At 37.2% G+C, this 15,175-nt stretch overlaps 1 protein-coding gene across 1 annotated transcript in view; it reads right to left on the bottom strand.

Moving 5' to 3' along the window:
- Positions 1-15,175, bottom strand: part of dyrk1b (dual-specificity tyrosine-(Y)-phosphorylation regulated kinase 1B) — a 43,248-nt gene that overhangs the window by 26,802 nt on the left and 1,271 nt on the right. The window lies entirely within an intron of this gene.

The following is a 15,175-nucleotide window of genomic DNA, read 5'->3' as shown; positions in this document are numbered from 1 at the left end:
CAGCTTTAGGAATTAAAACACCTCCATAACTACAAAAAAACTATTTGAGATTTAATATTCAATTTCTTTTTGACATTAACAAAAAGAAAGCATCATGTATGATAGACACAGTTTTTGGATAATATATTTATTGCACAACTTTCTGGAATACTTCATTCAGATTGCCCAGTTGCCGAATTAAGTAGTTAAATATTTCTGAATATGGTTCTTCAACCAGGATATCACTTTATAACTGAAACCTTAAAGAGGGTTCAATTAAATACACTGTAAAAAGCAATTTTTTTAAAGTTGTAAATAAAGCAAAGGTTAAGTGTGTTTTACAAGGAAATATTTAATTTTTTCCGCTTCAAAATTTCATGTTTCATTCAATGTTGCACTTGGGATTTCTTTGTAATTAATTGCGAGAGGGATTTACTAGCAATTTTTGAGTGACAACTTCAACTTTTCTACACCAATTTCAAATTATTTAATGTAACTAAGTGAGATAATGTAAATGTCGACCAGTCATTGCAAAAAGCCATATTACATTATAAAGTTAAAGTTAGTTATATATTACTATTGCAACTTCAGTAATATAATATACTAACACAATTAATGTAAAAATAACATGGGGAAAGTTTATTGGAATGGATTTATAGCCCCAAAAACATAATGATGAAGTGAATATTAGTCACATCATAATAAATTAAACACGTTCTGTAATAATACACCCTTGTGCATCATGATCAGGAGACAAAGCTTGACAGTATCTGCCCACACGTGTCAGTGCACTTACACCTGACCCTCTGGTGGAGCGAGACACAGGAGAATCCCCAATGTTAATCCCTGATGAACCTCCCCCCACCCTGCCCTCTCTTCCACAGCGCGACCTTTCACCTGAAAACCACAAATCTAACACTTACACAGAGAGTCGATGAGAGAAACAGTGAGGGCGCTGTCACCCAGGCCACACCAGTGTCACCTCTTTTTGATGCAATTAATCTACATTTATTTATTTTGGGTTTTTTTTCCTACAATAAATATATTGCTTTAATGTATGCATTAGGGTTTCTAGATATAATTGCATGGAGGAAAAGAGGGATTAGGGCTTATTTTCTTTCTTAAGAGGTCAGGGAGAGTTTATTAGAGAGATCTGGTTGCTCATGGGTCATTCCTACAGGTGCCACTGGAAGCCTTGGGGTGACAAAACAGTAAGCAGCAAGGCATAAATATCACATAATTTTTACATACAGAAATATACTAAAAAATAACTGAACTAAATTCCTTCATGTTACACACACACACGCACATAACTATTTTAACACTGTATAACTGGTGACATCAATACTTTACCTGAGATTAACAGAAAAAAAGCATGCATAGGACTTTGATAATTGAGAAGGTACTGGTGGTCCCTCCTCTACTGCCTCTAGTGGCCAAGCCAGATCACTGCACGAAGGGAGAAGCAGCACTGGCAGTGGGAGAGAAAGCCTTTTTAGATCAACACTTGGTGAATCTAGCAATCAAGGAGAGGTTGGGATTTTTTTAACCAGTTATCTTGTGTAAAAAAAAAATAAAAAAAAAAAAAAATAAAAAATAAATAATAATAATAATAATAATAATAATAATAATAATATATATATATATATATATATATATATATATATATATATATATAATTGCTGCTTTAATATATTAATATATAATAAAATAATAACATAGGAATGACAAAAGCACCTAACAAAATTAGTTAAAAATAGAAAACTGAAAAAAATATAATTTTCCTAAACATTATTAAATATTATAATAGTATATACATAACATCAAATGATAGAAAGATGGAGAATGCAAGATAAACTTTGGATCACCAGAAAACAAATGTACACTAGCCAAATTTATTTTTTATTTTGAACTATCATGTACAGACTCTTAATGAAAATTATGGCAGTAATCTTGCCATGCAAACATGTAGTATTTTGTCTGCCACTTTTTTTTCAAGGTTTACAAACCCCAAAATACCAGCTTTGTACTTTACATGGACAAACGTGATCTAATGGCAGGACTGGAATTAACTAAGGCCACTGGATTTGCCAAAGGACAAACCATTAAAACAAATCAATGTAAAACACATGTCAAATACATCTCCCCATTACAAGGCGTGAATGCTATAGCCAATCTATTTGAGAGGAAATGATGCCCACGTGAACATTTCCGAAAAAGGTTATAAAAGTTCAACTGCTTTGTCTTTTACTTTGTTTCACATGTCAGCAGCCAAATCTTTGGGAGTTCTGACAAATTTATTCAATGTAATTTGCAAAGCAAATCAAACCGCTAGAGTTACAAAGGAAGTGATTGATATGTCTAGCAGACATGTTTCAGGGTGGCATCCATACAGATTACACCCTTTTAACAGCTAAACAATAGAACATCACCCTCCTTAACGTAAAGGCATCACTGTTGATTTGGAAAGTAATGTAATTGATCAAAAGACTTACATTCAACTATTATTCCTCACATCACAGTAAAGCCTAGGGTGATTTCTGGGACTTCTTGCCCTTCCAAGTTCTCTTGCCCTATTGAGTCAATACTTTTTCAGCTACACTAGTTAAAAGGGCAATTTTGGCTATTTGTCTGTCTTGTTCCATAGATGTAGCTGCTAAGCAGAAGCTGGACAGCATATGGTTAAAAAATAGGAGCAGTCTATGCATGCTGCAGGAATTATTTTAGATAAAAGGAATAGTTCACACAAAAATTATAACATGCTCAAAATGTACTCATCCTTAACCATCCAAGATGAAGCTGTGTTTATTTCTTTATTGGAACGGATTAGGAAAAATTAAGCACTACATCTTGGTCAACAATGAATCCTCAGTTGTGAATGGGTGCCATCAGAATGAAATTCCAAACATCTGATAAAAACATCACAATAATCCACCCCTAATCCACATGAAGTTGTATGTAAGAAACAAATCCATTAGAAAGTCATTTTAATATTACATTTTATTTCTGGCCAAATTATGCATCCATAATCCAATTATAATGCTTCCTCCAATAATAATAATAATATTATTATTTTACAAAAAAAAAGCCCATTCTCTCGTCCTCTCAGTCCAAATATAATATTCCTTAAATACAGCCAAATCCCCACATTCACAGAATCCAAATACCTTGTAATTTTTCTTGCTTTACCTCATATATAATCTAAAAAACATTTAGGCTAAAATGTTTTACAGATTTTATTTTATTTTTTTAAGTTTTTTAAATACACATTTTAGTAAATTGTGAATTCATGAATGATTCTTTCATTAAAATGTAATATTCTCCTCTGATGAAATTCCTTTTCTGCAATATTTTAATCAAACTTACATTCCTGTCTGATATTCAAATATCTAAATAACATCACATTAAACAAATAAACCAAATTTAAGTTTTAAAGTTTTTTTTTTTCCACAATGATTTTTGTTTTGGGTAACATCCATCCAAACATTAACGTGTATTATTTAAGTCCCTTTTAGGAAAGTCTGTTCACTCAGATGCCATATTTAAGACAAAGTCCAATCTAAATGCATGGGGGAATCCGGAAATCTCAAAAACTGCCTGCTGAACAATTAAATACATATTTCAAATCAGCAACAAAAAATATGAAATGAACTGACCCATAAATCTAGTCCCTTATGCTTAAATAGTGTAAGAAAAAAAAAGGCTAGTCCAGCCAATGCGCATATGCAGTCATAAGTGAGTTTAGGTTTCAATGGGAACTGGAGCTTCTAACATAGATAGTAAAAGAAATGGACACAGCGACCTCATTGGATTCAACGGAAGTAAAGTCAATTAGAAGCACGCACTTCCTGGGGGTCGAGCGTACAGCGCAGACTCAAACTGAGCTTGATGACGTAGATGTCACGTGAGCAACCTGTCTGACAAAAGTCTTCTAAGAGCTGTGCCAAGAGAAAACTGAATTACTGACCGAATCTACCAGAGAAGGCGAGCGTGAACAGGAGCAAATTTTGGTAAGTATTCTGATTAATTATCTCTATCCCTTGATTTTATGCCTCCGCGTCCCCCCGATTGCCTCACAGACATTAAAAGAAAGCTTCTCCTCCTGTCCATACGGTAATTTCTCTACTGTGCGACAGAGTCGCTTGTTATGACGCAATCGTTAGCCTATTTTTTTTTACAAAAACTGCTTCTACGGGAACATAACGTAAGATACAAGGTAATGGAGCCTTTTATACATTTTCCTGTGTCTTTAGAAATAATTAATGGACAAATGGGAGTCTTTAAACGCCTCAGATGTAAAGTTATTTCGCTGTCAAAGTGACGCCAAAATGAATGGGAGTCGATGGAATGCTAACAGCAGGTGGGGGTCCGCTAGCCAATGGCGGCGCCCAGGGCTGCTTCAATAAAATATGAAACCCTGCCCCCCTATTTTCTAACAGCAGATACAGTGATGCAATGACTTTACCAATCAACGATTGGATGTTTTATTCAGAAGGCGGGACTATTTCGCCATATTGTGCATTGCAGTTTTTCCCATTCATAAGTAATAGGAGTGAACTGTCTTTGTATATCTATAGTCTTTAGTATTATTCATACAGAAAAAAGCCAATAGTCATTGGTAGCTGAAGCTTAAAAGCATCAATTGCAAAGATTTATAAACTTATTGTAAAGGTAGTTTTCAAGAGCATGCTACTGAACATACAAGGACCATAAGTTAGAGAGATGTCGTCTATTATGCCTCTTTTATACCCCTAATATTTGAACTATCAAAACAATCCTTGGTCCACATGAACACCTAATGCCCCCCTGCCACCTCTCCTTCTCCCCTTCCTCTTCCCTCTGTCTGTCCCATTCCTCCTACACTGCACATACGATGTGATAAAGCTTCTGTTAAGCCAGGCATAATCTCTAGAAGCTCTGGCTATTTAATTCTTGCTGTGCCAGCTTAGAGCAGTCATGGAGCCTGGCAAGGGGTGTGTGCAGGCATGCAGTCACACACACAGACAGGCACTTTGGCTGTCACAGTCAGTGCATGAAGCAGTCTCACACTCCCATGGTGACAACGGGGCCTTTTACATGGACACATGCAGTTTACTAACTACGGACTTTAAAACAGGCATGTTTTAAATATAGGCTACCAACACGCACATGCAGATGTTTAAGAATGGACACAAGCACACATCTAAAGATAAATGCATGTGCACAGCCTGCCAGCCTTTTGCATTCAAGTGAAGAAGCAGACAAGCTTGCTAGTATTCTTTTTGACAATTTGTGGAACCCATGTATGAAGTATTGGTTATCTATGCCAGCGGTTCTCAAATCCAGTCCTCGCACCCCACTGCTCTGCACATATTGTAAGTCTCTCTTTGTTAACACACCTGATTCAGATAATCAGCTCATTATAAGTGAGCTCCATGCATGAACTGTGTTCCGATTGACATTACTGCTTTCTAATACTGTCTGATACTGCATAACAAATGTCTGAAGCAATAAGAGAAATGTACAAAATGTGCAGATCAGTGTTGCGCGAGGACTGGAATTGAGAACCGCTGATCTAGGCCAATCCGGATGGATGTTGTCTACAGGTAGGCCAGCATGTGGGACTAGGATCACCTCAACTCTACATTCATTGCCTTGGGGTTAGAGTTTCCAACTACAGCTTTCCTGAAATATGAAATAAACAGAGTCTCTGAAAAGCTAAATCACCTACCGTATTTTCTGGACTACAAGTTGCACTTTTTTCATAGTTTGGCTGGTCCTGCGACTTTAAATAATTATTTAATTAATTTGACATGAACCAAGAGAAATGAACTAAGAGAAATGAACCAAGAGAAAACATTACCATCTACAGCCACAAGAGGGCGCTATATGCTGCTCAGTTCTCCTGTAGCCTACTACTGAGCAGCATAGAGCGCCCTCTCGCGGCTGTAGACGGTAATGTTTTCTCTTGGTTCTTGGTTCTAAATAAAAGCGACTTATAGTCCAGTGCGACTTATATATGTTTTTTTCCTCATCATGACGTAGGCCTGGGTGAAAAATCGATTGAATGAATTAATTAGATTTTTTTGTTACAGACGATTTAAAAAATAAGTAAATCGAGTTTTTGTGTAATGGCGCATTTTTGGCTCCCCGGAGCTTCCATAGCGTTAGTTTCACATGGCAGTATGGCAAGCGACAACAACAACATCATAGCACACACGAAACAGCAAGCGACAACATGGCTACCGGTGAGAGTTGGAAGTTTGTTCCCAAGAAAGGAATAAAATCATCTGTTGTTTGAAACTGGTATGGGTTTGCTGCGACAGACGTGGAGCAAGAGACCCCACGCTGCCTACAGCCCATCGCAGTCAAAAGCAGCAGCACCAGCCGAATATGAAAATGGGGGTTACATTTGTCTTGCTTTTGATTAGGGCTGCTCCGATCACGATCAGCCGATCGTTAATGGGCATCTCGTCAGTAAAGCCGGTTTTCTAATCAGCTGTAAATTCCCTCAGGTGCGTGATTTCACATCGAGCCATAAGGAGCCATAACTGAGAAGATGTGCAAATCCACTTCATTTTCAGCGTTTATTTGCGCATCTTCTCAGTTAACAAACGGCTCTGTGTAGTAACAGCTGCTCGATGTGAAAACAAGCACCTGAGGGAATTTACCGCTGATTAGAAAACCGGCTTTATTGACGAGATGCGCATTAACGATCGGCCGATCGTGATCGGAGCAGCCCTACTTTTGATTAAATAAAAGCAAAATTTGCTTTAAGTTGCCTGATGTTTGTACTAATTGCTTTCCTTAAGTAGGGGGGAAAATCGGAAATCGAATTAAAAAAAATAAAATCTGAGATTTTATTTTTAGGCCATATCACCCAGCCCTATCATGACGTATTTTTGGACTGATGCGACTTATACTCAGGTGCAACTGATAGTCCAAAAAATACGGTACATGTTAGCAACATTTCAAATTTATATCATTGGTAAAATTGGCCCTTTCGTTGATTGAAATAAAGCTGAAATAAAATGAACCCTAGATAACAAAAAACTTTGGCAATTGATAATAACAAGAAAAAACAATACTAAAGCACAAACTCAAAAATAACACTGAACACAACATCTTAAAAGTCTTAAAAGTACACTTAAAAGTGTTAGCTTAGTTCACCCAAAAATAAAAATTCTGTCCATTCACACTAATGATGTTAACTACAATGACAACAATAAAGATATCATTTTAAAAATTATTGTAAAATTAAATTAATAGCAGGGTCGACTAATGATAACGGAGGAATGATAATGTTGGAATCACTTTCAAAACATTTTTTACGAGTTGCTGAATGACTGAAACACTGACAGCCAATCAGAATCCATTCCACTTTAAAGAGTTCAATCATTTAAGAGGCAGGCGATATATCTGCAGCGTGTGCTTATAATAAACAGAATATTATCATTTGTTGATGTGGATGCTATGCTAATAAAGATATCATTCTCGGTGTAAACGGGCCTTTACTCACCATGATGATAGGCTCCAATGTTTTTGGACCCCACTTCCTTTTTAAGTATCCTCTTTTTTGTTCCACAGAAGAAAGTCAGCCATGACATAATTGTAATTTTTGTTGAACTATCCCTTCACATTGTGGTTCAACTGTGTTGCCCAGGACTACTGTCACCCCATTACGTGATACCAACTGATGCTACATCCTGCCATGATTACAGAATAAGCGCTAAACAAGTTTGACTAATCAACACTGGTGCAACAGGCTAAAATAAAACTGTGGTATGTTCTCAGTTGCTCCTGATTTCATTCCTTCTCCTCTTTTCTCCTCTCATCCCTTCCCCTAGTCCTGACCCACTTTCATCTCCCTTTGAAGAGAGAGTGACCCAGCAATGTCCCTGATGAGGATCCTATACTGTTCTGCCCTGCACTACCCCCACGTCACCGTATCCATAGAGACATGGTCCATGTAAATACATCCCATATTCCACGACATACAAGCCTACTGAGTGCTGCCTTTCCATTCCTAAAGCCTGTGTACGAGAGAGAAAGAGCAAGTGAGATTTACAACTCAGAGAACTTAAGTTATAGAACTTTCAGACCAACAAATTCAATTTTCTCTCTTAAGTGTCACAAGTATCAATTAACACAAAGTATCTAAATGTACAAAACAAGAATTTTTTTTGACAATGCCCAATAGTGACAGTTGTTGGACCACCATAAGTTGGTCAAGAAAGCTTAACTTCAACTTTCTGGACTAGTCCATAGCAAACGCAGAACTAGTAAACCTGAAACCATAGTGAATTCATTCAAAGTATAAGACATGGACATCATCACAAAAATAACCATAATAACTAAGCTAAAGCAAAGACTATAGAATACCCAAGATATGTCACTCGTATAGTTTTGAATGAGGAAAAATGCAACGTTCAATATGGCCGCTCTATCACAGGAAGCCCCGCCTTCTGAATGAAAGAGCAAATCGATTATCGGTAAAGTCAGCACGTCACTGCAGGTGAGATGTTCGCAAGTGCTCTGGCTGATCTAGCCTGAAAAATAAGTGTTTTATAATGCTATATGAACAAAAGTAACAATATTTATGACACAGTTGTTGGCAGATTTCTTTGGTGATTTCAAATATGCTAAGCTTAGTGAACAGTTCTGGAGAATTTGATGTTTCCCCATTCAAAGAGAGGAGCTGCACTTGCATGCCCGAGAGGAGTATCAAAGATGGCCGCCGAGTGACATGACTTTTCTTAGGGAAGTCGTGTCCTAGTGGTTAGAGAGTTTGACTCTTAATCCTAAGGTTGTGGGTTTGAGTCTCGGGCCGGCAATACCACGACTGAGGTGCCCTTGAGCAAGGCATCGCATCTCAAAACTGCTCCCTGGGCGCTGCAGCATAAATGGCTGCCCACTGCTCCGTGTGTGTGTGTGTGTGTGTGCGTGTGTGCACTTTGGATGGGTTAAATGCAGAGCATGAATTCTGAGCAAGTTCATCAAGCTTCTATCCAAACTAACTTTTTTGCAATTCAGTAAATACCTGCCTAGAGATACATGATATGTGTGAGGAAGTTGAACTGGGGAAATTCAGGTTTAGGACTGCATGTGTCTCTCACACGTACTCACAATAAACCGCAAGATTCTTCAACGTACACTACTACCATCCAGAAAGATGCCAGCCTCTCGTGTTCAGGTCAAGGCATCTTTTTTATTCACTATAGTTTAGAAAATGGTAATAAAATGACAAGAACTTCTTCAGAAATAATTATTTTATGCTAATTTGGTGCTTAAGAAACACCTATTATTAGTAGTAGTACTGAAAACAGCTGTGCTGCTTAATAATCTTTTTCAGACTTCAATGAATATAAAGTTTAAAAGAAAAGCATTCATTTGAACTAGAAATCTTGTTTAACAATGTAAATGTCTTTACTGTTACTTTTTAAAAATATATATACTTTCAACATATCCTTCCTGATAAATTATTAATTTCTTAAAAAAAAAAAAAGAAACCCTAAAATAAACAGTAGTGTACTTACACATAGGGGTGCACGATAAATATTGGCCAATAATTAACGCGCATCTCGTCAGTAAAGCTGTTCTCTAATCAGCTATAAATTCCATCAGGTGCTTGATTTCACAGAGAACAGCGAACCGGCTTTACTGACAAGATGCGCATTACTTATTTGCCGATATTTATCGTGGACCCCTACTTAAATATGCTAATTTTCCTATGCATTAGTGGTCAGTTTATATTAAATGGCCAGTGGCTGACAAATTAATGCAGTTTAATGACAGCAGATAAGATAAAATCAGTTATTTATTTTACAACATATACGCAAAATTCAATAAAACATTTGAAAACCATACTAGGCCAATCAGACACAGTTTTTGCCTGATAATTTAGAACATAATCTAAATAACCTGACTAGAGGATTATATATCAGTCTATCAATACAGTGAGTTTTATGATAGTCTATTGTCTTTCTAGGTATTGTAGTAAAACAATTATAATAGTTTGGTTTTAATATACAACAACAATAAAATGATGCCTTTCTCACCTTGGGAACTAACAAATGAATTCAATGTTGTGGTCATGTCACACACTTGACTTCAAATGACAATTCTCTCATGGTGCAGGGATTTGCACGGGATGGATAAAGATTACTAAAATGATGAAGAAAAGTCTATTTTGGGAGCAGCTCATAACATCTTTATCCCATCCAGCTCCACCAATGACGTTCTCGCTCTCTCTCTCTCTGACACACATACACTTCCATCCATACACCTTTCCTTTTAGTCTTTCGACTGAATAGGAGATCCATTTATCTTGATTTATCGAAGTCTCTTCTCTCCGAGTTTATTCTAGCTCCCTCTTACCTTTCCCGTCTTCCAGACTCACTCCTCCATACATTTAAACTCATTCACCCTCACTCTCTCTCCATCTCAGAGCTGAGTTAAGCAGGTCAGCTAGGCAGGGATGCTGAGAGGGAAAAAAGATCACCAGGAAGATGAGCAGCTCCATCTTATCGCACACATGTACAGTGGATGCTGCTTAAACGCACATGCATACTGACCAAACTCACACCTGTCACAACTTTATATCTTCACACAATGCAAACTGAATGCTAAGATGAAGGCAGAAAGGTCCAGCTATTACAGGCTTGCTTCCACAAATACTGCTCTTGGATATTCATTGATGGCCCTGACTTTTCTGGACAATAGTATATGAAGAGACCCATATATGTCATCAGAAAACTTTTGTGGATGTCTACTGTGATCATATGAAGGGGTGTGAAACTGTGAATGCAAAAAGAGTTTTCCTAGCATGTCCACGAAGATTTTATAATTAACAACACAAAATTGTTTAGATTCACCATTTAAGAAGATAAACTGAAAAAAAAAAGTTTTTTGTTCCATTCAGACTACAAAAAAAGGTGATATATTTTTTATATGACAGTTCAAACTGCATGCTATATTAATTATTCTGTTCAGACTGCTAGCATGTCCACAATGCTGATTTTACTGACAAAACTAAATAGTGTAGATTCACTATTTACAAAGGTGAATAGTCAGGGTACAAAAATGGATTTGAGTCAGATAGGCAATATATAAATACTATTACTACAACTTCTAGTATTGAAAAGGCCTATGACATTCTGGACCCTATATAATAATTATGTTCTAAAATGATTAGCTTAACTCTATAGTGCCTTCAATGTCTAGATTTGGAAACCACATTATCTGGTCAATGAAGTGCATTGCTAAAACTTAGAGTGTTCAAACACTAACCAAATCTGCACCGTGTAGAGATGGGGACTAGACCAGAATGACTCAGTCACACACACATTACTGCTGCTTATTGCTGGCCGGTATATCAAGTTTGTACGATATATCGATATATTTTTAAAAGGTGATAGGGTATGAGGCAATACTGCCTATATTGATATACAGTAATTTGATATGAGCACATCTGAATAATAGCAGAGGACATAGAGTGAGCTGCTGCGGGGAAAGTGCTTAATACAAGTTTGTCCTAAACATGAGACATGCATACTTAAGATATAGTGAACATGTCTAGTTTGAAAGTGGTTTGTCCAATCAGATGCTCTTACAGACTTGTGTGCTGCTGACAGAGAGGATACATGCTGACAGAATACTAACCTACAAGTAAGTGTGTTTAGTTTCATGATAGCAGTAATGGGGTAATCAAAAATAAAATGCAATTAATATGCACTCTTGTGTTTATTTACATTTATTTTTAGTTTGGTGAACTGAACTTCTGCCTTAAAAAGCATTATTTTTGTTTTTAGATTGTAATGTTACAATGTTAGAATGTGACATGATTGCACACAATGAATCGCATAGCCTACTTTCACTATATCTTTTTTCACTGCATTTAATATAAACATTGTTTTATTGGACAAAATTGTGAAGGATGTTAAAAAAAGTTTAAATAAAAAGTATATATTTAAATATTTATATATTTTTAATCCAAATAGAACGTGTAGAGGATACCGTATATTGCATATCAGCCAAAAAATACCAAGATATATTTTTGGTCATATCGCCCAGCCCTGCTAAGGGGTGCACCACAGCCAGGCACTCTACTCTTTGATATGGGAATGTAGTGGTCAAGAAAGAGCAGAAAGACAGTAAAGGACATAAACAGTGGAATTCTCCCTACAGGAAAAAGTTTCCATATCACAAGCTGCACCGAGCCAGACTGAGAAAAAGTACCATCCATACTGTTGCAAAAGAGATTATAGGTTGGTCTGGATACAAGAGATGCCCTGTGTGATTTCCATTAGAGTACCATCTGTGCTTTGATGATCTAACTTTCCATTTCTTCCTAGTCCTACCTCCATCAAAAGTCACCAACACCTGGCTAAATTACAGCTACTAGCTTCTCTCGCACCCTAGGTATCCACCAAGTCAGTTCAGCATCTACAAAGCCTCTGTGTGCTTTTCATTACCAATTTATGAGCCAATGAGAAGCTGGAAGAAAACTACATTAGGAAGAGACAGGCAGCAACAGCGTATGGAAGGAAGCTAGGAGAAAGCCAGCTAAGATGCTCTTGACCGGAAGTCTACTCTTGTTTGCCCTTTTTATTAAGGGTGGCAAACTTTACTTTATGCTAAAAACACAGGGTCACATAGATCTAAATTAACTTGTGGTCCTGCAATTTGACTACCGTAAGATTGAATCTGCAAAAGTGGAAAAAATCAATCCATCACTCATGTGGTTAGTAAATGACACCATGAGAGATCCATTCAACTTGCTCACTGACAACTCATGAAACACATTAAAAAGAGTCTATATGATTCCCAATTTAACTTGAACATACACTCATTTTGGGACTGGATTATGTCGATGCGATTTATTTCTAAATTCAATGATGAATACACCTCAAAATGACCTACGCTACCAAATGGATCGGTCAACGATGAATGACGACACTAAAAGGTTGAATGAGGGAAATGGCTTTAACTACGATCCCTTACAAGACAAATTAATTAACGTTTAAGATGGAGGCTGTAAACGCTGCTCCACATTCCCATGTAATTTCCTTGTAATGCCTCAATTTGATATGTAAATCTGTGGATATTTGGATCTCCTCAAATGAACCTACTTCTGGTCTTCGATTCAAGTCAATGAAAAACTTGACCCAGGTCACCAAAACCCTTTCCTCAGCTGACAGTTTAGATGGTGACGAGCAGCAGGAGCAAGTTTGTAATCTAAAATTTCAAGATGTGCAGACCTTGCAATACACTTTTGTGAGCTTTGACAATCTCAATGGAGAATGTACTTCAGTATATACTGTTTTCATCCATAAAGCCACATGCAAACCATGATTTAGAGGAAAAGCTTGTTAAGAGCCACATCCAAATCGATGTGTTAGGCTATATGCCATCTGATGAGTGAAGGGATTTGTCCTGATTGAGTAAGGGCAAAGTCACACAGGGATAGACAGACTGAAATACTGATAGGGAGGTGGGCTATGGGTAAAAAAAGGCACTTTTCATCACGAGTTTGCAGCAAGAAGATTCCTTTCCTGTTGTAGCTAAATGTAGCTTAATATGTTGTTCATCAAAAAAGTCTGTGTAAACTGTGTATTATTAAGTGTGTGTGTGTCCGTTCCTCCAAGAGCTATGAAATGTAGGAGTATATTGTGAGATGAATGGGTAATACTGCCTCAGGTGGTCTCCAAAAAGACTATCGAGCTTGTGTCCGTCCCAGTTTAGTTTATGTCAGTGACAAGAAATGAGACGTGACATTAACGGCAACTACATTCCTGTCTACCAGGAAGTTCTAGCAGAGTACACATCTGAAAATTGTTTCGGTTATACAAAGTACTGTTTATTGTGTCCATTTGCGGCAAAATAGTAAAACTCACCTTTGAGTATTGATGCTGTACTTCTAAAGTTAAAAAGTTAGAGAATAAGCCTTGTATGATCTCACAAAATACCTCATATAACATGTAAAGCTCTGGCCATTTCTTTAAATGAACTGAGTTTTTAATAAATGCTTTTCAGCATAAAAAAAGCCCTCTTTAAACAACCCCACAGTACATTTACAGTCATTACAAGATTTCGTACAATCAAGTTAGTTGGACTATTCACAGCCCCGTGTCACTCTGCCACAGACACCAAAAGAAATCCAAAAACAGAGCTTGTCACACATTAAAAATGAATAACGGGGCCAAAAGAAAACAAAGAAACTAGAGAGGGTTGATTCATTCATACTCAAGAGCACAAAAAAGCTTGAAAACTTTAGATGATTCGGGAAAGGGAGATAAAAGAGATACTATTTTAAGGGACAGGTGGTTCATATAATCCAACTAAAAGTATTGTGGATCTAAAAAGATGTCTCAAAAGAGACAGTCTCCTATTACACATCTCTTTTTTTTCCACCTCAAAGTAGCCTTAATCCAAGATTCACCTAAACCAAATGATTCCACCCATTGTTTTTCTAAAAAAGACAATTGATCCATAACCAAAGCACGAATCCTAACGAACACAACAGGCATTTTTAAACCATTCCGTGACAACGTGTAATGATGCAGTATAAAGGCTGATCGAGATGGCAAAATGCAAAGGAAGAGCAGAAGCAGATGTGTGTCCATTTTGAACCGGCATTGCTACTTCAGCACCACAGCAGAAGCCTTGCAGAAAACGCTATGGAGATGAAGGGTGTAGGCATAGCCAGATTCATCCACACACTGGGTGAAAGAGAGACCTGAGTAAATGTGCCACATCCAAATGCATTATAGAAGTATATTGTAATAAGAATCGGACATATATCTCCCTCCAAGAAACACGCTCGTGCACGTATGAACATTATGAAAAATCTGTAACGTCACCTTATATGTCGAGATCACAGGAATAAAATACCGTTTTTATACACAAAATATGACCTAGCACGGTCATATGTTTATCAAACGGCAAATATGTTAACCAATGCGTTGAAAACCAATAAGATATCGGTCAAATTTCGACAGCTTTCAGGCATTCTGTGCACAAGATTTGCATCCCATGCAACACCGCAGTTTTGCATTAATGTAATTGTGGCCGAGCTGATGCTCTGGGATTTTCTTTCTTTCTTAAACAACCATTAAATGAAGGCTGGGTGTCTGAAACGAACGTGATGGGCTAACCTGACTCATCAATCCGAGTAATGAAAAGCGATAATCGAGATGCATTGAAGGTCTCATAATCG

The sequence above is a fragment of the Carassius gibelio genome, chromosome A16 (assembly GCF_023724105.1).
Source record: "Carassius gibelio isolate Cgi1373 ecotype wild population from Czech Republic chromosome A16, carGib1.2-hapl.c, whole genome shotgun sequence".
In the NCBI taxonomy this organism is placed as follows: Eukaryota; Metazoa; Chordata; class Actinopteri; order Cypriniformes; family Cyprinidae; genus Carassius; species Carassius gibelio.
Note: the sequence above shows the minus strand (reverse complement) of the source record. Positions and strands in the feature narration are given on the sequence as shown.